Below are 21,066 nucleotides of genomic sequence, written 5' to 3' on the forward strand. Positions count from 1 at the left end.
TTAGAATTACATAAATATAAAATAAACTACAAATCCTTAGACCCCTCTAAAATCAAAACTTGTTGTTCTATAGTCACATAATAGAATAAATCTCAGCGAGGAGCTATCTTTCAAGAGGATACAAACTTGTATAAATTTATCACTTTGTTAATTAAGCACATGGAAAATCCTAATTTATATTTTTGATGAACTCTCTATGACCTATATATAAGAGATCCGTGATCCAGTTTTAGTTAGCGAACCATCTAGAGGAAGCGGGGATCAAATTGTCGCCAAAATATTTTTCTACAAAAAACAACACAAAATATACATTTTTTAACTTTTTATTGAAAATCAAAACTATGACGAGCATTTAGGTATAGAGTAGCCATTCATTCGATATAATCACCGTTGGCATCAATATGGCCTCTGAACCGGCCGCAGGCTCTTCTGACCATCTCATTGTCCATGTTGCCGAATACCTCCTTGATGGAGTCCATCAGGCTGGCCTTGGTGCTATGGGGATGTATGTTGGTATCTCTCTCGACATAGCCCCAGACAAAATAGTCCAAAGGATTAAGGTCGGGAGAGTTAGGAGGCCACAAATCCTTGGTTACGACGTCATAACAGTTCTCGGTTAACCACTGCATGGAGATTTTGAACACATGGCAGGGTGCTGAGTCCTGTTGCCACACCCAAGGCCTGTCTCCGGCCTTTATAGACCTGGTAGGGTCATCCTCAACCATTTCTTTCACCTTGTCGACAAAGTCGGTGTCCCTGACCTTCCTGTCGGCGCCCTCCTCCTTGGGTGCCCTCTTTATGGTGGCATCACCATCCCAGGTGTCCTCTAGCTTCTTACGGATACGCTGAACAGTCCGTAAATTCACTCCTTAGGTTGAAACAATCGTTGAATTGGAGATTTCACCTCCATTATTAACCAATGCCATGACTACGGCGGACCTCGAAAGCTCCTCGTTCCACTTATAGCTCTTTATCTCCTCATATGATGACGGTATGATGCTAACTGAACTACGTATCGTCAGCTGACAAGAATAGCTTTCCTATTTGGTAACCGGTTTTTTATTTGATAATGTCGTCTTCAAGTTATCAAGGTTTAAAGTAGGCGACAATTTGATCCCCGCTCCCTGTATTTAGAAACATTTATCAAGCCCACAATTGAACATAGTTTCTGTAAAAACCAGAGTGAGGACCCAAAACATGCTGTAGTATAAATAAATTACAAAAAAAAAAAAAAACACGCCAGTGAATAGACTAACAGCTTTTAAGGATGAAGGCTGTGTCCATGGTGTACAATGCTGTCTGTCATGAAGGAAGGTCGGAGAGAATCCAAATTTGGATAAGATGTGTAGCAGACAATTCTTTTCCAAGAAGCCCCAAACTGCAAAGTGGGGGCTGGAGAAGGACTACATAGAAACATGCCAGAGGTTAGCCATATTGTTGCTACATAAGTTTTTGTTCTTCTTGGCTAAATAGCAGGGGCAACACCATTCCCACCCTAAATGGACTTCTTGATGTTATAATCAGTCTAGACGGAGATGCCAACGGTATCTGCAGCTTTCCCCCCAATGACACCGACACGTAGGAGATTCCAACACACGTATCCTTTAATGTTGATGCTCTGACATTTTTTACACTTATAGATATGAGATAAAACCAAATATATTTGATGGAACGATTAGGCTCAATGAAAAAAGTGCTCTGGAGAAATTGTTCTATTGCACTCAATGGGTTGCGTCCCGGTCCTTCCTGGAAAAAGAAATATAATTAAAGTATATAGACTTCAAATACGATTCCTAAGTCAGATGGAGTAAATGTAGTACTGTAATGTTTACTTATACTTTATTAAAGTATAAAAGGCTTATTAAAGAAAAATTTAAGAAATATATATATCTATATATTTGTTTTAGCTGTCGTTTGGTGGCGTAATTAAGCCTCGCAATTAAAAATAAGGACAGTAAAAACAATTAAAAAATATTCTTACATTTTCTAATGTTCAGTGGTTTTTTAAAATAGTACCCAAAACTTGCTATTTGAAGTTTGGGTACTACTCTGTATATGTATGAACCCAGGGAAACCGGGGTTAGGGCTCCCCAATATTTGCAAATGGTACTATGTATTTATTTATAAAAATACCAAATTAAAAAATAAACTTGCTGGCCTGCGCACCAAAAATATTAAAACTTACGCGCTAAAATAATATGCTAATACTCAGAGTTTCTCAGGCACTTTAATCCAACGTTTGGTTCATCCCACAGCGCCAGTTTTGCTTACCGAAAATACGCCACCAGTTACTCGAATTCAAAGAAATTATATCTATACTTAAGCATGTCTCACTTCTCATCCACCTAAATTTGTTTGAGTATAAGTTTAGGACGGTTTCTCCCCAATACGTCTAATCATTTGCTTTACCGGATAATTAATAAAAAAATAATATCAATTACCTTTTATTTATTATTCAAATAATTGGTTTTTGCGCCATTTTGAAGTAATATTATTTAATTTTAACTTAATTTTTGGAAAAAAATAGTCAAAAATTCCTTACCCAAATGAATCTTTGTATACAGACAAGGCTTCAATTGATAAAATTAAAACAAAAACAAAAAATAAATGAACAAAAAGACATAAAAATCGTATATACTAATAGGTAGCACCTAAAGATATATCTTTTTGTCACTCCCAAGTAGGTATAGTCAACATATACTTTTGTATTTCGGAAATTAATGTTGGAGAATCACGAGTGTGAGTGGGAGACTCTAAAGTACGCTCTGAGTTATAAATATCTTTCACTCATACTAATTTACATAAATTATTAACAAATATACCTACATACTGTAATTTGGTTACATAGTTTTAATTATGTTTAACTTGAATGCAGACTGTGTACTAAATATAATTTTGTTTAGGAGGGAATAGTCTTCAAAAATTGTAATTCTTTTGTTGTACAAGTGAGGTTTTTACTTTATATTTTTAAGACCAATAGACATGCCTTTATTTATGACTGTGACAAAAAACAAACATTCTAACTTAATATTATACAATCCCTACACATATCTGACAAGGGTAAAATAAAAAAAAATTATAGGAAAAACTACACTAAAAATCACAACTTTTTTTACTTTTTTAATACAAGTACATAAAAGTCCAAATTAACGAACATTTTTGAAGAAATTAGCTAAAACGTCGAGTTTTTTCTGGATTACACCTTCCGAATTTGTTGGAATGGGTTTCTTGTTTCATCTTCAAGAATAAATTATCACCTGTACTTTGCTGATGATGGCCTACACCTGAAAATCCCTGGATAGATCCGGATCCGTAGCTACTACCCAATCAATTTTTGACATCGAGACCAGTAGATTTTCTTTTATTCTTATTTCCCATATTAGTACCAAAGGAATGATACTTCTTATCACACTCCTACAGAATGTGTACTGACATTTTTATATTCTCACTACAGATTGTGCAAGTTGTACTCTCATCCTCATTAATCGTATAAATTGATGAGGTAGCCATTCTGTAGCGGAGGAATTTATGCTTAGATGAAGTAAGAGGGGTTTTAAACAATGTTTTTCTATCAAAGTCAGACCTCGGTAGACCTAGTCTGTCCAACTGATTTTCGGCTGAGTGGTTTTCCCGACCTAGTAGTTCCATTCTTATTTTTCTATTTTTAATTGACTGCAGAGCTATGAAAAAAGGAGTTGGTGATTCAAAACGCCTAGTATCTTTGTGCTTCAAAACAGGTTTTTACTTTATTAAACTTTTTCAGAAGACATTCCTGTGAATTTTTTTTTTTGGACATAAACAAATTTGACATCATTTTTTGACTTCTTCACGAAATATTTCAAAATTTTACTACATTCATTATCTTTTCAACATTTTATTCAAAATACTGCCAAGATGTAGAAATTCGCATGGCAGCAGAAGAAGATACTATGTTACTTTTCTAATAAAATATTTGTCCCACAAACACAAAACAAATTAACAAAGGAGTGCGAGTGCCCATAATTGAATAAAATCAGTGTTACTCTGATGCCTTTGTTAACTCTTTCCAAGAATATATCTCTGTTAATTCCCGGTAATTCACAAATGATTGTGAATACGTTTCAACTTTTTCTTTAGAGAAAGTGTAATTCCTTTCTTCCTCAAAGTAGTGTATAGAATTGGTAAAAAGAGATCCAGTCTCAATTGGTATCGAAACCTCTTCTGAAACGAGTTTTTAAAGGGGGGTCTGCAAAATACGTTTTGCATGATTGATCAAATTTTTCTTTCTAAATACGTAAGTTTTTAAGCCTAAGACTCGTGATTACTGCCATTTTAACATATCTGCTGAGAATATTTCCAAAGGACAACAGACTTTTACTTATCTTCAATTCATAACGCAATTACTTCCCAGTAGTGCTTAGCTACCTCAACAATATAATGGATATTATAACTATAGAAAACTTTTTTTATTAAAATAGTTCGTACGTATGATATTATACACATAAGTGAGCCCATTGAATCTTATTTTTACTATAATATTTTATATCTGTGAATTCATAATCCATATTAGTAGCTCGAGAAAATATTATTAAATTTTTTAGACCGTAGATAATAAATTATTAATGAACAAGACATAATATATTCATGTGTCGGATATATTTCATTTTCTTCCCAATTGTAGTAGATAGTTAAAATGAACACATCAAAAATATTCTGTAAAACTTCGATCATTAATTCTAAAATTTATTAACAACTCTGAAACAAATGAAATATGATCTCAAAAAATTGAATACAGAAAGTTTATCGGAATTCCGTACAAATGTCAAACTCAACATGAAGAATTAAAGTTGCCATATAAATAACATAACTTACTTAAAATGTATCAACAAGGTCTATATTTTGAAGTGCAAAATACATTTGATCACAATATTTATGCAAATACATGTTTTTCTCACTACAATAATGAGACGCAATACTGGCAACATTTATTTTTCAGTGCACAAAATTCTGTGAGTTTCTTAATGGCTATAAAGGCAAAAAAAAAAATCTCCTACCGATGTCTTCTAACCTTACTTTTCATCAGGAAGAACTATGGTGTCAATATGTAAATTAGTTATGTAATTTGCGTCTTTCAATTGGCTGGTGGAACTTGCTGTTATGATGCCCGTTTATGGGGCAACTCATTTAACTTCCATAGCGTCTTTTTAAAAAAAGTTGTCATAAAACATGCATTTAAAAGCAATTTCAACCAAACTTTCCAAGTAAAGCTAACTGATATAAAGATTGCATATTAGCAACAATTGTTATCTCGCTCTTCATTTTTTTATTTTTTCCGTGCGTTACGGATGTGAATTGTTGACACAGCTATAATTATATGATATAAAACATGCTAAAACTACTGTATTTATAAATTAATATGCTAACAGGTAGAAATATTTATTTATGGAATGCATCTTATAAATGAAGTAAAGGTCTAATAATTATAATTTCTTCCTCTTTTCGACCCGATTTTACCAGAGTCGCTGCAAAGAGATGCCCAAACATTACCATCGAAGAGGTGACTCCAGAGGAGATTAAAAGCTTCACGAACAACAAGAACAGGTGGAAAGGTGTCCGTAACACAAAAATATAATATCTGTAACGGCAATGTTTAGCGATTCTTTCTTTAACTGAATAAAAAAGTTTTTCTAAAAATGATTTTTGGGTACCTCAAGCACTTCCCTACAAGATGATATTTAACATTATTAGTTTTTAATTCACAGAGTTTTCATCATGTGTTCAGTGAGTCCAAAAAGCTTTTCCATTTCCGTAAAATCCGTAACGCTGGGTATTTAGTCACTTCTCTCACAATCCACAGGCTCTAAGAATTTCATACTGCAGGTGTATCTTTACAAATAAGTATAACTGAAATATGTTCATTCAAATTTCTAAATCAAATCAATAGCGTGTTAATGTTAAGCTTACTTTCCAAATTTATCACTGAAGAGAACGTCTATAACGCTGGAATTACCAATATGAGACATAAAGCACTTATATATAAAAGGAAGGGTAAAACTATGAAAATGTTAAAATAATATTTTAGGGCCTGGGATATTTATCTTACCCAAGGACTGAAGTAACGTAGGAAAAATGTACCACAAACATATGATAATTTAAATTCATTATCTGTAATCAATATATTTGTATGCAGTAACTGTTTTATTGCATCAACCTACGGTTTCAAAGCGATGGAATTAATTTATTGACTTTATACAAAAAGTATTAATTCATAGATGTCGGAATGTTAATGGGATACTATTGTTTATGTAAATTAATATAATATAAATGCGAATTAAACGAGTAATTAAATGCCAAAAATTAAAGGCGTTACTTCTTACAAAGAAAAGGCTTAATTAACATATTTTTTTTAAATCTGTAGAACAGTTAATGGAAAAGAGTGAAGCTGAATATTTTTTATAAAATAGAGACAAACAATGCTTTAGGAATTGAATTTTAAATTTAATATTTTGTATTTCGAATTACTAATGGTTAGAAAAAAAAAAACATATACCAATGATCGTCAGAATTATAATACACAATGCTTCCTTTAAAAAAAAAAAAAGAACAGCTTTGAAACTAGGGTCTATATAACAATTGGAATGAAGAATAACACAATCAAATCATTCAATAAGACAAATTTTGCAAAATAAATAAATAATAACAAGATCTAGCAATTTCTTAATCAAACACAATTGAACTGATAATCTATATGTAGATACATTGTATGAATAAATTATAACAGTTTTATTGATGTTTTGATGAGGTACTCTTTGGCATCCTTTAACTTTTTTTAAAATCTTAGTATCAATATCACCCCAATATTGAAACTTATATTTGAGCAATGTAAGACTTTATTTGCCCTAAGTGGTTGTTACTTATGATTCTTTAAACCTCAGTAAACAGATTGTATTTATGTATTTTTATCATTACATTTTATACCTATGAATTTAACTATCTATTATAGAATTTGGAGAAAAAATTATTAAATTTTGTAGACTGTACATGAATTTATAGATATTTTAATTTATTAATTGTTATTGAACAAGACATGTTCTAAATGAAAAAAAAAGTCGTTATAACAAACATAGCTACAAGCACTGAATAAATTATACTTTTATATAAGTTTCAAAGTTTGAAAATTTTTCGAGAAATGAGATCCATAAAAAGGTCGATAATGATTTGCAACAAATATAAAAAAACTAGTACAACTACATTTATAAAAAAGATTTCATTAAGAAATATCAGATTGATCTTTTATATTCTAAAAATTATTTATAACGTACCATTCAGTTTTACATATGTTTCTTAGATCAGTAACACAATATTTTTTATCATAGCTTTTTAGTGTATTACTTTGCCTTTTTATGATCCCTCTTTTTGTAACAAAATTTTCCATGAATACATAGAACATTTTTCCACCAATGATGTTCGCTTTGTTAAGGAACCTGTTACCAAATATGCATTCTTCTTTGATATTATACTTATTAAGTCTTTTACATCCATTTGCTGAGTTGTGGCAACAGCAAATAAAGATGTGAATATGCTTCCATAAAAATTGCTTACAAATAAAGTTACTACATATATACTGAGTGTTCCATTAAAATCTGAACACTTTGAATTTTAAACATCAACAAGATATAATTTATCAATTAAAGATAGAATTTCAACAAAATTAAAACTATAAATATAAGTGTCTCTGAGCTCTCTTAATCATTAATGTAGCCGCCCTTAGCGACAATGGTGTCTTTAAGGCGGCGGAAGAATGACTAGCCTCCACTGTGGATATAGTCCTCTGCCATGGCCTTCAATGTTGACTCACAGTAACTTTGAGGGTCTCCGTATTTGGATGAAAGACACTGCAGCCCTTTCCCTTGACATGCACCCACAAGGTGTAGTTGAGGTGGTTGGCATCGGGGCTGTAGGGGCGCTAAAGGTGTCTAGAATAGTTCAAAAGAACTCTAAAATTTTATTCATAAGAGAAGATGGGTTTTTTTTCATTGCTGATGTCAAAAATGGCATTTACACCCTCACAAGAATCTTTCCACCCACTTTTTTGATAGCTCTCTGAACGATTTGGTTTCAACACCGTGATCTCTGGTATTGTCCCTCAAGGGCCTGGTCTGTTTTCTTTAACTCCTCAGTGTACACTTAAGCCTTTTTGACATAGTTATTCTTCCTCTCTAACGTTTTGGACTTGCTAAGGGGGGTAGATATTGGTCCTGGAGACGCCCAATTGCTTGGAGTCTGCGAATAGAAATTTGTCGATGACATTCAAGTGTCATTTCTTTTCTTTTTTTAGCAACTAATTGTTAATGCGATATTATATCGAAATATGAATTAATTTACATCACTCAACCTTAATTGATTATTAAATTAGTAAGTGTTATGATTTCAAAGGACCAAATGGTATATCATTGTTTTAGTGTAGAGAGGCTACCCACTTCTATTAAATATTTTAAGGAATTCTACATTAGACGTTTATTATAATTGAAAAATAACTATTACTATGAATACTTTTTTCATAGAATTTCTGTAATTATCGAATTTTGAGATTCTTTAGGACCTTAAGTGGACACTTTGCCCAACGAACACTTTATTCAAAAAAAAAAATATATATATACATCATATTGATTCATGCTGCAATACTTTGTAATAATGATTATATTGATATAACGTCAATTTTAAAAGATAAAATGTTTAATTATTTTCTACGTGTTGCAATAATTTAGTGTTAAATCATAGTAACACAATGAATCCTCAAAAAAAAATATTTCTAACTTTTTTTTGGCAAAGTGGTCATTCAACGAAGTGGCATTCTTCAAAAAGGTTTTTGCCAAAATGTCCTCGAGCTGAGGGGAACTTAAGGGAAAATAATATATCTTTGTTTTTTCATAACCAAATACAAATCAATACAACGAATGGCATTGTCACACAAAATAAAATTTATAGTTGGATTAATTTTAAAAATGAAACTGCTCTAAAAAGAGTACATTCAAAGAAATAAGATATGTGTAGTAAGGTATAGAAAAGAAAAGATGGTAGATCTTTATCACAAGTAGCAACATATTAGCACTTATAATGAGTACCTTCTCTACTATAAAATCGTTGGCATATGTTCCCTTTGCATAAAAGGAAGCCTTTCAAATATAGAATCTTTCAAAATCTGTAATGCAATACGGAATTTACTCCCAAGTTGTTCTAATTCTCCTAAAACATACTCATTTGTATCCATCATTGACTGAACAATGTCCATCCTGTATTTGATGGAAAAATTGATAAAATATGTACCTAGAATAAACCTGAAAAAGGGGTACCAATTAAGTAATTTACTGAAAGAATAAGGGCGATGAGACTTGTAAAGCAACGATTCCTTCTATTTCCTGTAGATCATTTTATTTTCCTTCTTTGGTTCAACTCTATGTTCCTCCTTGATTCGGGAGACATTAAGACTAAGCTTCCGAGTAGCGTTTTGTTTTGTCCTTTTTACTTTAGGCATATTTCCTTTATTAATTTGTCAGAAACTCGTATTATTTACTCGGTCTATTCAATTGACTACATTGAATAACAAGAATTCAATTTAACTCCATTGATTTAATTATAATAAATTACTAACAGCTTGAAAATAGCTGATCGTTTCATGTCCATAAAAAATGTTGTTTAAAAAAAATAATTAGACCGTGATGACATTAAAAACAATCTCAAATTAAACTTATAAAAATTGGATTATTATACCTATCAGTATGCTTAAGTCACGTAAAAACGCTATATTTCTTAAAGAATAATATATGAATTTATCATTTTGAGAAGTTGTCCAAACAAATTAAAGTGTTTAATTATATATTTTTCAAAGGGTCTTCCAATTCAAAGAGGATGAACTTTAATATTTATTTATTTGGTTGTTTATTTATATGTCAGGTGTAAAAAGATTCTTTGGCTCTTTCAAAATGATGAGGCCGTCACGTTTGGTGTTTTTCATTATACAGATTTTATTCTTTCATAATTATGGGGTCATTTGAAAACGCTGTATTTCCATTTGGATAAGATAAATCAAAACCATTCAGGCTTAGTGGAGGTGAGATATCCATCACGGCGTTACCTCACAAACATCAAAAGTATTTGTTGTTAGCTGTCGATTTTCTTGTTTTTTTCCCCGTATATCAGTATTCTGAACTTTCATTAGATTAATTCTGATGAACTCTTGTGATGCCCTGAACAATTCTGAACAAATAATATTTATGTATGTGGTCCGTCAACACAAAAGCAGCTAGAAGGATTTTCTTTTTAAATTGACTCTGGATTACATTTGTACTTTTCGACGAATTATCTTAAAATTTCTATCAACATATTAAAATTATTAACCCATTTGAATCCCAGGAAATTAAATTTTAAATAGCCAATATTGATCGTCAAAATAGAGGAATTAGAAATTAATATATTCTATTTGAATGGTAATATTTTTGTAAAATATGTATCTTTAAACTAATAAAGATTATAAACTATAGTTAAAACTCTTAGTTTTCTGAACTTGCCCCACAAATTTGATTATTAAGTCTATAATTTGCCCAAACATGTATGTAAAGTATTGGACAGTATTTATATATGAAAAAAAGAAGAAGTTTTTTCTCCTTTTTGTGATTTTGTTTTAAGATTGTTTTTAGGTTGACATACCAGATATGTAATTAAGAATCATTGCCTAACATCTATCAACTACTTATATGCATTTTTTCTGTTTTATATATATATATATATAAACATAAGAAAGGTTGCTATATAAAATAATGTTAACGTCGTGTCGTATGTCAACGATGTAACTTTTCTGTTTGAATTAATTTAGGAAAAAAATACACATTTTTTTTTAAATTTCGAGCAATACATTTAACTTAATCATTGAACTTGGAGTACTCTGTCAATTTTTCCTTCCAGTTGTATCATAATGATCTGACTGTTACCTTTGGTGTTCTTCATTATATGTAAGGTGTATGTCATGGAATAGAACTGTATGTCTGTATTTAATGAACTAAGTAATAAGCATAGATCATATTTCAATAATAAGTGGCTTATACTAAGAAAACCATTCATTACTGAAGGTATATGATACATTCATTGACAATGATTTGGAAGAATTAAATGATGATAATGAATGATAAAAGGTAGTAGTTTTCCGGTTCGTAGCAGTTATTAAGGCAGTAGGTGTTAATAAGCGGCGCTTTTTCTCTCATATATGGATACCCAAGTCAACAAGCAATTACTATTGATGATGTAAACTATTTAGGTATAAAAGATGAATATATCAAAAAAGTTCATGGAAAGAGAATACGTTGAATAATGATATAAAAAAATCAAGTTGATAAGTCTAAATTGGATTTGAAAATATCTATTTTTATAAAAATGTGCCTCACTCGAAAAGAGACGAATGAAAAAAGAAATGAATATAGGGAAAAAGAGATCAAATTTCCGGGTCTAAATAAGAATGTACTACAACTACAATATATGATGATCTATGAATATGTAGGAGAGATCATCCTTGTGACATACTCTCCTAACTTTTTTCTTTTTCTTGAATAAATTAAATAAACATACTATATATAGCATTTGATGTTTGTTGAATTTTGAAATGATATTGTAACGGTACATCAATTTGGTTACTATCACTATCATGAAAATATACACTATATTTAATTATCAGTTGTCGATTTTTCGGCTTCTTTTTCCTTAATCTGTGTTCATAAAGTTGCTGATTGGATGGAGATGAATACTTCATGTTTAATTGTGAAAAATTACTAACAACTACTGAATAATTACGTAACTTCAACCAATTGCTTTTAACACCTTTCCCTGTTTGTTTTGTTTTTTGTAAGAAATGTTGCTAGGTACAATAAAGTTAACAATACTAACAGTGCTCAGTTATGGAGGCATTGGAGGCACTCTTTAACGTAAAAAGGGGCACATTGTACATATTCTGAAAAAAAGACCAGTGGTTGTTGTGAAACTTATAACAAATTTGTCAAAAAATGAGTATATGTTGTCAAAATGTTTAATATCTATGTATCAGATGACAATATATATTTTTTAAATTCGAAATCTATGTATAGCCCATCAACACGGAAGTGAGCGAGGATATACTTTTTCATAATTAGCCTTGATTTCATTTGTATTCTTCAACTAATTATCTTCCATTTATTTTAATAGATATTATGATTTGAAGCCTTCATATTGACAAAGATGTAGAGTGATGTAACATCAATGATCAAAATAGACTCATTTTAAGCATGGGTTCTTTTGTGTGTGGGCCTTTCTTGGGTCTTTAAAAGTCTTTTAACATCATGAATTTCTATATGTATGTATAAACGGACATGGGTGCCGATGCGATAAATGTAGTCTTCAAAAGGGAGAAGAAGAAGAAAATCACGAAAAAAATACAATAATATAATAGAAAGAGAAAATAAAAACTCCTCTTCTCATTTTTTTTTTTTTTTTTTTTTGTGTATGTGTGTCTTCTACTGTTCCCTTCTTTACAGCAGTTGCAAAAGCTCTCAAAGATAAAAGTGTGTTCAGAATTATACATCTCTTTACTTTGACTTGATATATTTTTCCGTCTTGATGTAATTTTTGAATTACTATTAATTATACTTTTGACAAAAGTAATCAAAATAAAAATAATACCTAAAGAGGCTAAGGTAAGGTTTAAACTTTATTCCCGTCCACATATTTGTTGTCGATTTTAAAATAAGTAAATTAATTTAATATGATCATCAACAATACGTACTATAAGAAAAGTAAAAATCCCTCTCCCTACTCCCTCTTGGAAAGGCTAAATTCCCTAGCTGTTTTTAGTACATTATGTTGCTTCCTGGAAATATTAATAAGTCAAAAGTACATAAAATATAAAAAGAACAAAAAACATGGTGAGTGGAAAAGTTTACATTTTTCTTTATTAAATTGTCAATGTACATTGTACATGGTCGGGCAAACAAAAAATCCCGCAAAATTTAATCCATAATATCTTCAAGATTACAAATAGACGAAATTTTGTTAAAAAAACGTAAATTCTATGGTGTGTCAGAGTGGCATGGGTGTATGAAGGATGTAAAAAAAAAGAGGTAAAAGTCCTTGTACTGCAATTCTATGTTTAGTCCTCTAAAGTCTTTACTAACAACTCCAAGTTATTTAATATTTTGATCGAGTCCAGTTTGAGTCCGAACATTTCTTTTGAGCTCATTTCAAGTTCAAGATTATAAAAAAAGGGTCCATAGTTTTTCTTGAGTTCAGTATAAGATAGCTTTAAAGTCGATTTTTTTAAAAACAATTTTTATCAAACAGAGCTGCAAATCTTGAAAATATTGATTCAAGTCCAATTCGCATTGCAAGGCCATTCTCTACCTCTGGTATATGAAGAACTAGATAAATTCAATTTAATGAACAACAAAGCAGATTCGCCGTGATTAGGATTTTAGAAACCAAAAACGACAAAATATCCCAGAAATAGATATTTTCTCCCCACATCTGTTCCCCTAAGAACAGTACCGAGCCTGGGATGGGACCTTAGAGTGCACAAATTATCATCTCAAGTAGTTATCAATATGTAAATAAAAGTATGGCTGGGAAGGAGATATGACCATCAAGCAGTTCAGATGTTAATCCCAATTCAGAACCAATAGACCTCTTAATACCACTAAGGCATCCCTGGTACACTCCGTCAGGGAGAACATGGGCAAAATGAATAGGATCCCATTGAAAACGGCTTCCTTCAGTAGAAAGATCGATAAGGTTATTAAGATTGCAAGAAACTATATTGATTAAGTAGATGGAGGATAATATTAGCTGTTGATTTCTATGCTTCTTTCAACAATAAACTTTAAAAATAACAATTTCATTGGACAGTTTAGCAAAAAAAATAATAATGCGCCAATTTCGTCGCCAGGCCTAGTAAATAGTATATACAAAATAATTTGTTGATTCAAATAATTGATATAGAATATCATAATGACATAATTAGGACTATTTAAAAAGGACATTAAACAAAGATAATATAGAAAAAAAACAAAAAAACACCAAGGGTTTAACCTATGTTTGGATTATTTTCTTTTATTTAAAATATGCATCAAATAATATTCTTATATCTTAGTTTCCTATTATCAAACCATCTACTTTTTATGGAGCGCATTTTTAAGAGCATCGATTATATTATTGCTAAGTAACCTTATTTGTTTTTTCACTTAGAGCAGACTTACAAATATTTTACCCTGTGTAATCCTTTGTCAAATAACTTTAAAATTATATTATTAAATGATGTCCCTTTTTGCATGAACTTCATTTGAAAATATGTAGAAGATAAACTAACTGACTTTTAACTAAAGTACATAATATTTTCATAATACACTTCTTTGCTTAGGTGATAATCTAGTCTTAGTAATCTTAATACCTACACAAAAAAAGCACATATAATTATCATGCCGTTTTACATGCATGTAGTATTTTGTAGATACTCTTTGCAGAGTTGAAATAGACAAAAACAAAAATGCAATAAGGAATATATATATTTCTCATGGTCAGTAGTGTTATTAGATGTACCAGGACACTTTTACGGTACTGACACGTTTAAAATGATAATATACGAAATTGATATTGAAACCGGTACTTGCAGTGCCATGATTCCATTAAAAATATCTAGTCAATAATCCCCTAAAATACAGTTTAGGGAACCTAATTGAAAACATTTATCCCAAGTAACTTTGCCACACTGATTCTCATATACTATAAAAGTTAGGTGAATCAATTTTGCAATAGATAAACTGTGTAATACTTTTTCAAAATACCTCTACAGTCAACATTGCCTCTCCAGGGCCACTGTACACCTTTCACGACAAAATTATTAAATCATCAGGCATATTTTCCCAATCCCGTCTCAACTGTAGATTTAAGATCTGCTACTTTTTTTTTTGAGGTGCCGCACAAGGCTTCCTCTCAACTTTCACATAGTCTTATACACATCTTCTTATCGAAGAAAATGCAAACTGTGGACTGATTGTGATGCTTGATCACAATCATCATGTGTTGAAGGCAGCGGAGTACATAGCTAACAATCCCAAGATGCTTTATAGCCAATGAGATCGACTTGGAGCTCCTTATAAAGGGTTCGTATCAACCAAGATTGAGGGCATAATATCCAAAGGGCAGGGATCCTTTATGCTGCAAGGGTTAAAGTAATTCCCTTTCCATATGGCTTACAAAATTATGTTTCGAGGTCCATCGAAACATATGTACAATTTTCAGGGACATCCTCAAGATTATGTATATTTTTTTTTTTTTTTTGGGGGGGGGGACACACTCCCTGTGGATACTCCTGACGCTATTACTTAGCTACTTTACGGCTATGTTTACAAACACTATTTCTTTTTCGGACTAGTAAATAAAAAACATAGCGGTTATGTGTGTTTTTAGAGAAGATGAGAGAGGGTAGGACCAGAGCCTCACAGATGTGAATGATGCACTGCTCGCCTTTGATCATAACTTGTTTGAATTTAGTAACAATAATAAAAAGGAGTAAGAAACAAAATTTGTTTTACTATGTTTTCTTAAACTGTTACTCATAATGTGCAGTTTGTTCCTCAAAAAATAATAAAAACAATTTCAGAAAGAAAAAAATATAAGCAGTAGAATGAGTGAGAAAATCATAAGGGAAGACTCCCTTATAACAGAAATAGAAGGAGTACTAGTTCTCTATTTTACAAATAAAGGAAATGATTGCTCCGTGACAACCCCCTAGTACATTCCCTATGAAGTTTGGCAATTTTTCTACTTACTTACGATATAATAATCAGAACATATATCTCTGACTCTAATTTTCTCAACCTCGTATGTATGTTTAACTTTTCTACAAGTAAAGCCCAAGCCACATAAAAATAATAGTAATGAATTAATAGAAAATAAACCTATTTAGATAAATAATACTATTACACTGTTCTTAATTTTTAGAGGTTGAATGATAAAAACCAGCAATGCCCTAATGATTACCCCTTGGATACAATATGTAAAAAGTAAAGGAGATATCCCATGAAATCTGTTCTAAAAAGAAGTTTAATTTCCGAATGCTTAAAAAATTATACTTTTATAATATATGGGTTAATAAATTAAAAAATTATGATATATTTTCGTTAAAACCTTATTGTTGAAACTTAAGTCAACGGAGAGTACGATAAAACTGAATCTGACCTCAATGTAAGATTTGCAAATTTTTTATAGAGATGGGTAGATTTAATAGAAACAAATTTAAAATTCGACCCTCATAAAGTGCATAGATAATGCGCTTCAAAGTAGAACGTATTATATATAATTTGTGTATGCCAATAAAGTGAATACTGTTTATTTTTGAAACTCTGTTTTTTATTATTATTTTTTTTTACTTACTTATTTTATTGTGAGAAGTTACATATCACATATATATATATATAAACAGTCTAGTTTAAAATTAAATCTCTAAGTAAAAGTCAAACATCTTTAAATAGCTTCTTGTATATGATATAATTCATCAATTCATTCCCAGTAAAATATTTTTTCTAAAATATCCACATTAAAATAATATATATAACAATGTGATAAAATAGAAAAAAACCCCATCAAAAATGGGAAGGAGAAGCAGTTTCATATAATTTAAAATAAAAGGATAATTAAACAACAATAATTATTTTGTAGATGCGGAATTGCTTTTAAATTTCGAATATTTGTGTTTTAGGAGGGACAAGAATTATAAGTTTGTATCCAAATATGAAGGGCAATACTATGTTCCCAGGATAGTTACACAATGAACATGACCTTATAATCTTAACGGAGATGACTGAATATCGGGCTGCGGGTGCTATCAGAAAAGCTCTGATTTTTTCGACTATGACAACTCCCAACTTCCCTACAATCATCTTTTTACGGCTTGATACTGCAAACTCCATAGCTATTGTTTCTGTAGGGTCACTGTGAATTTTTGAATGAGACGAAATAAAATTAGAGGTGAGGTGTAATAAATTTAGGGTTGTGCCAGCAATGTTCATATCTTCATCCGGATACAATCTTTCAACATCAGGAGTGCCAACCAACTCTTGCAAACATGAATAACTGAACAGTAAATTTTGTCACAGTCCTACCAAGGAGTTTACAAAAATAAAGAACCCGAAGATATTAAGCTGTTAATCTCTTTCTATCCTTGATTTTAGATATGGAACTTGTGATTCTCTTCCTCCATGTTTTAGATTAATACAAAAAAATCACAGATTTTATATACCTGTTCCTTAGTGTTTGAGAGAAAAGTCATTCTTAAGTGCTACGGAATAGGTGGGCGATAGATGTGTGCAGCTCTTTTCGGTGGAAAGAAAAACTTTCAAAACTTGAACAAAGAATTATATTCGAGAGCATGAAGAGTAATTATATTCCTAGATAACGCTGCCGGTTCCATATTTTTTTTTTTTTTTGGATCTAACAGAAAAACTTTTTATTACAGTTTTGCCACATAATCTCAATAGTAAAAGCGGATCTTTTTTATATGATCCTCAAGGAAAGCTACCCAAGAAGGAGATGATTAATTCATTTCAACATTAATCAAATTTGAACCAGAGACAAAGGAGGTTATCAAATTAAGAAAATTAAAAAAAACAAATATAAATAAACCCAGCTACAATTCTAATAAAGTTATTGCTTATCACTTCTCCGTTAGTAATTATCATTACACATGATGGATTACTCAAACTAGAAAAGACTCATGGATAAACGAACAAGCATAATATGAAGCAAGATCATAATTCAAACAGAAAACAAACATTTAATGCAAATTATAGTAATCAATATTAAATATTTTGATTTAAAAAATTCATGGAGAACATCAATTTCAACCCAAAATAAACTATAGTGACATATAAACCTAATTTATTTATATACAAAGGCAAAATATCTTTGGGTTAAAATGGTTCTAAGGCAAACTGACCTGAGGCCAAATAGCTTATAAAAAAAATTACTTGGTCCCGTTATACATTTAATTTTCCTAAAAAATATAAGGCTAATTCAAAAACCAAAAAATGGGATTTACATATATCATTTTTTTTTATTTTATCGCCTTGTGCCCAAGGCAGATATTGATATATTTCAATGAAATTGCATGGTTGCGGCCATGATGTTCATAAATGGTGACATTTAAAGGTTATGGTTGTTTGAACAAAGTAGAGACATCTACATAGGATCATCAGTCAATAATTTAAAATGATGATTTATCCCATGAGGAGCATTAAATCCTCTGACAGGACTGCTCCGACACGTTTGTTTGACTCTGCAATTTTCTTGAAGAATACATACCCTTGTTTTCATATTCTTATTTAATACGCTTATATACCTTAGGTATATGTATCCATCTATAGGGCTGTAATAAATGAGGAGTACGTGCAAAGGATCACTGATTCAGTGAATAAAAATTATATTAATGAAGAGAAGGAAAAGGGAATTACGCTGATTCAAAAGTTTCTTTTTTTTAAAATGGCCCTTAAATTAATAGATCAAAGGTGAGAAAATAATATATATTCTTATTTGTGCGTATAAAGGAAGGAAGAAAGCTACATATCCCCATCGTGGGAATATGTTAAAATGAAGTAATCATCATAAACCGAAAGTATTTTGATATAGATAATATTTGATCAATCAACATAAAAACAAGCAAAACATTTTTTTTTTAAATAGAGTTTGGAATATGTTTATATTTAATTCCTAAGTTAAAAATCTTCATCTTTATAAATAAACCTGTATAATTAATCCTGTATGTGGAATGCTAAATTGAGGATAAAGTCACCAATTTTTTTGTTTATACGGGAAAATATATCAAAAACTCTACTTGTCAGTCCTTGTCGGGGCTAAATTAAGTACTATAACTTAGGTTATAAGGGTATCAAGTATATTTAATATTTTCGGAAATTCCAACTCATCCCAGAAATTTGAATATAAAGCCCAAAACTGACGCAATGAGTCAATAAAATAGGTAATATACCAAAATATATTTGTACAAATAATTTGCCCCCCACCAAAACAAAAACTCCGCCAACGTTTTTTTCCCTTTCACGCAATATTTTATCCAAAAAATTTCAAAATATTAATTTCTAATCCAGCCAATGGAATAAAAAATGTTTAGAAAGACAAGTACTCTAATATTTTTTTATTCAAGCCATTGTTATTAGTCTATGAAACGAGTTCCAATGTTAAAGGCTAAGTAAGTTTATAAATATATTCTTACATTAAATACTAAAGTGATTACATATCGACTTCTGTCAATCGAAATGATTTTTATAACCATATAATAGTGAATGAGAGATATACTATTTATTATTATAATTAATCAAATAATAATGTCTTCAGACATATGACCTGGTTGAAGATTTGACCCCGGTTTCACTACCAAAAATACTTAGGGTAGACAATAAACATTGATAATTGTTTAATAAGTCTTTTCTACGGTAAAAATGTCTTTAAGTTATGATTTTTTAAATTCCAATCCTGTATTTTGTGTTGTTTAGCCAAGAAATTTGAATTTGTGACCAATTTTCCCCAAAAATGACAGTTTCTGCGTTACATAATTTTTAAATTCCCAATTATTTAGACCTATAGAATCTACAATGTACATTTAAAAAAAACATTATTTATGTTCAAATGATAGATATTAGCCAGAAGTTTAAAATAAAACTGTTTTTTGTGTTCTTTCTTCCATAACTTTTGTGCAAGAGCCGTTTAAAAAATATGTCTCGAGTTACAAACGAAATTGTAAATTCACACTTTTAGATAAATTCCTGGCTTTAGGTAGCCATATTTACTAATGGGAAAGGGCTACAGGATTGATTTACATATCATTTTATATGAAATGTAATAAGCTTTAAATTCATCCCTAATTTAAACTATTTCTTGTACATTAATAATTTACAAAATAAAAATATTACGCCTACTCCCTAATTTTATTGACATGTGAAAAAAATACCGTTGTTCAATAAAATGTATGGTTTATAAAAACGTTTGGAGCTAGATACTTGAAAATTTGATCGTTTGTACCTGAAATAATATATTTTAAGCTGATGTGTAAATTTTTCTCATACCAGTTGTAATATTTCTGATTTTTTTTTTTTTTACGATATACGCATTTAAAATTTTAACCGTGAATGAAACCGTGGTCGAATCTCAAACCATGTCATATATGTATGTATGATGATTTCAGCCATTAAAGTTAAGTTAATTTAGGGAAAGGCTTTTTGTTCGGTTCGGACACGCCTTGAAGATGTATGACAGGACAGGGACGTCAAATTCTAGTTAAACATTAATTAATTATTATAACTGCATTTTTTTAATAACTACTGAATGTATTCGATTTTTGTAATAAGTATGTATATATATAATAATAAAATAATATATGCAGATCATGTGGCTATAGCATAGCCCATAAATTTAAGAAAAGGTTCGTAAATTAAAGGATTTTGTATAATTCAGAAGAAAAAAATGCTCCTATCTTCAAAATCAAGGAAGATTTTTTTTGTGTGCGTAGAGCAAATTAAAGATAGGGAAAAATACTTTTTTGCCTATAAATCTTCATCATATCTTACAGATATGAAAAGGATAGCCTTTGAAAAGTTTGTAGGGAATAAAAAAGAACATAATAATGTATATGAAATAATTACAAATATTTACCTATATGTTCATATAAAAATATTCGGTTCAATGGGTAATACAATTAAAAAATTTCAACATTTTTTTGACACAAAAAAAATCAATTTCTTATTAAAATACTATGTAGAGTTATAAAAAAATAAATATTCTGATCTAGACAAATTCAATACAAGAATGGTGTTTGGTTTACTTTTAGATATTATGTTAATTTCCCCCAAAAATACTATCATATACGAGTTAGCAACTGAAGGAAATATAAATTTTTTGCATACCCTGGTCACTTCTAAACTTTTCTTCGTCGATGATTGCAACCTGAACAGTTTATTAAAATTTTCAAAAACTCTTATCATTATTCTTTAATCTTTGAGGAAGGAA

The 21,066-nt window shown here is 30.4% G+C and overlaps 1 protein-coding gene across 4 annotated transcripts in view; it reads left to right on the forward strand.

The window, feature by feature from the left end:
* The first annotated feature begins 12,499 nt into the window (after nt 1-12,499).
* Nucleotides 12,500-21,066, forward strand: part of LOC121123111 (glutamate receptor ionotropic, kainate 2) — a 103,933-nt gene continuing 95,366 nt past the window's right edge. For 3 of the 4 annotated variants that reach the window (XM_040718221.2, XM_071890427.1, XM_071890428.1), the window contains exon 1: nt 12,533-12,695. The gene's annotated coding sequence lies outside the window, so the exon portion shown is untranslated. Of the gene's footprint in view, nt 12,696-21,066 lie in introns of all 4 variants that reach the window. The other variant, XM_040718220.2, reaches the window with a different exon arrangement.

Source organism: Lepeophtheirus salmonis, chromosome 8 (genome assembly GCF_016086655.4).
Source record: "Lepeophtheirus salmonis chromosome 8, UVic_Lsal_1.4, whole genome shotgun sequence".
NCBI lineage: Eukaryota > Metazoa > Arthropoda > Copepoda > Siphonostomatoida > Caligidae > Lepeophtheirus > Lepeophtheirus salmonis.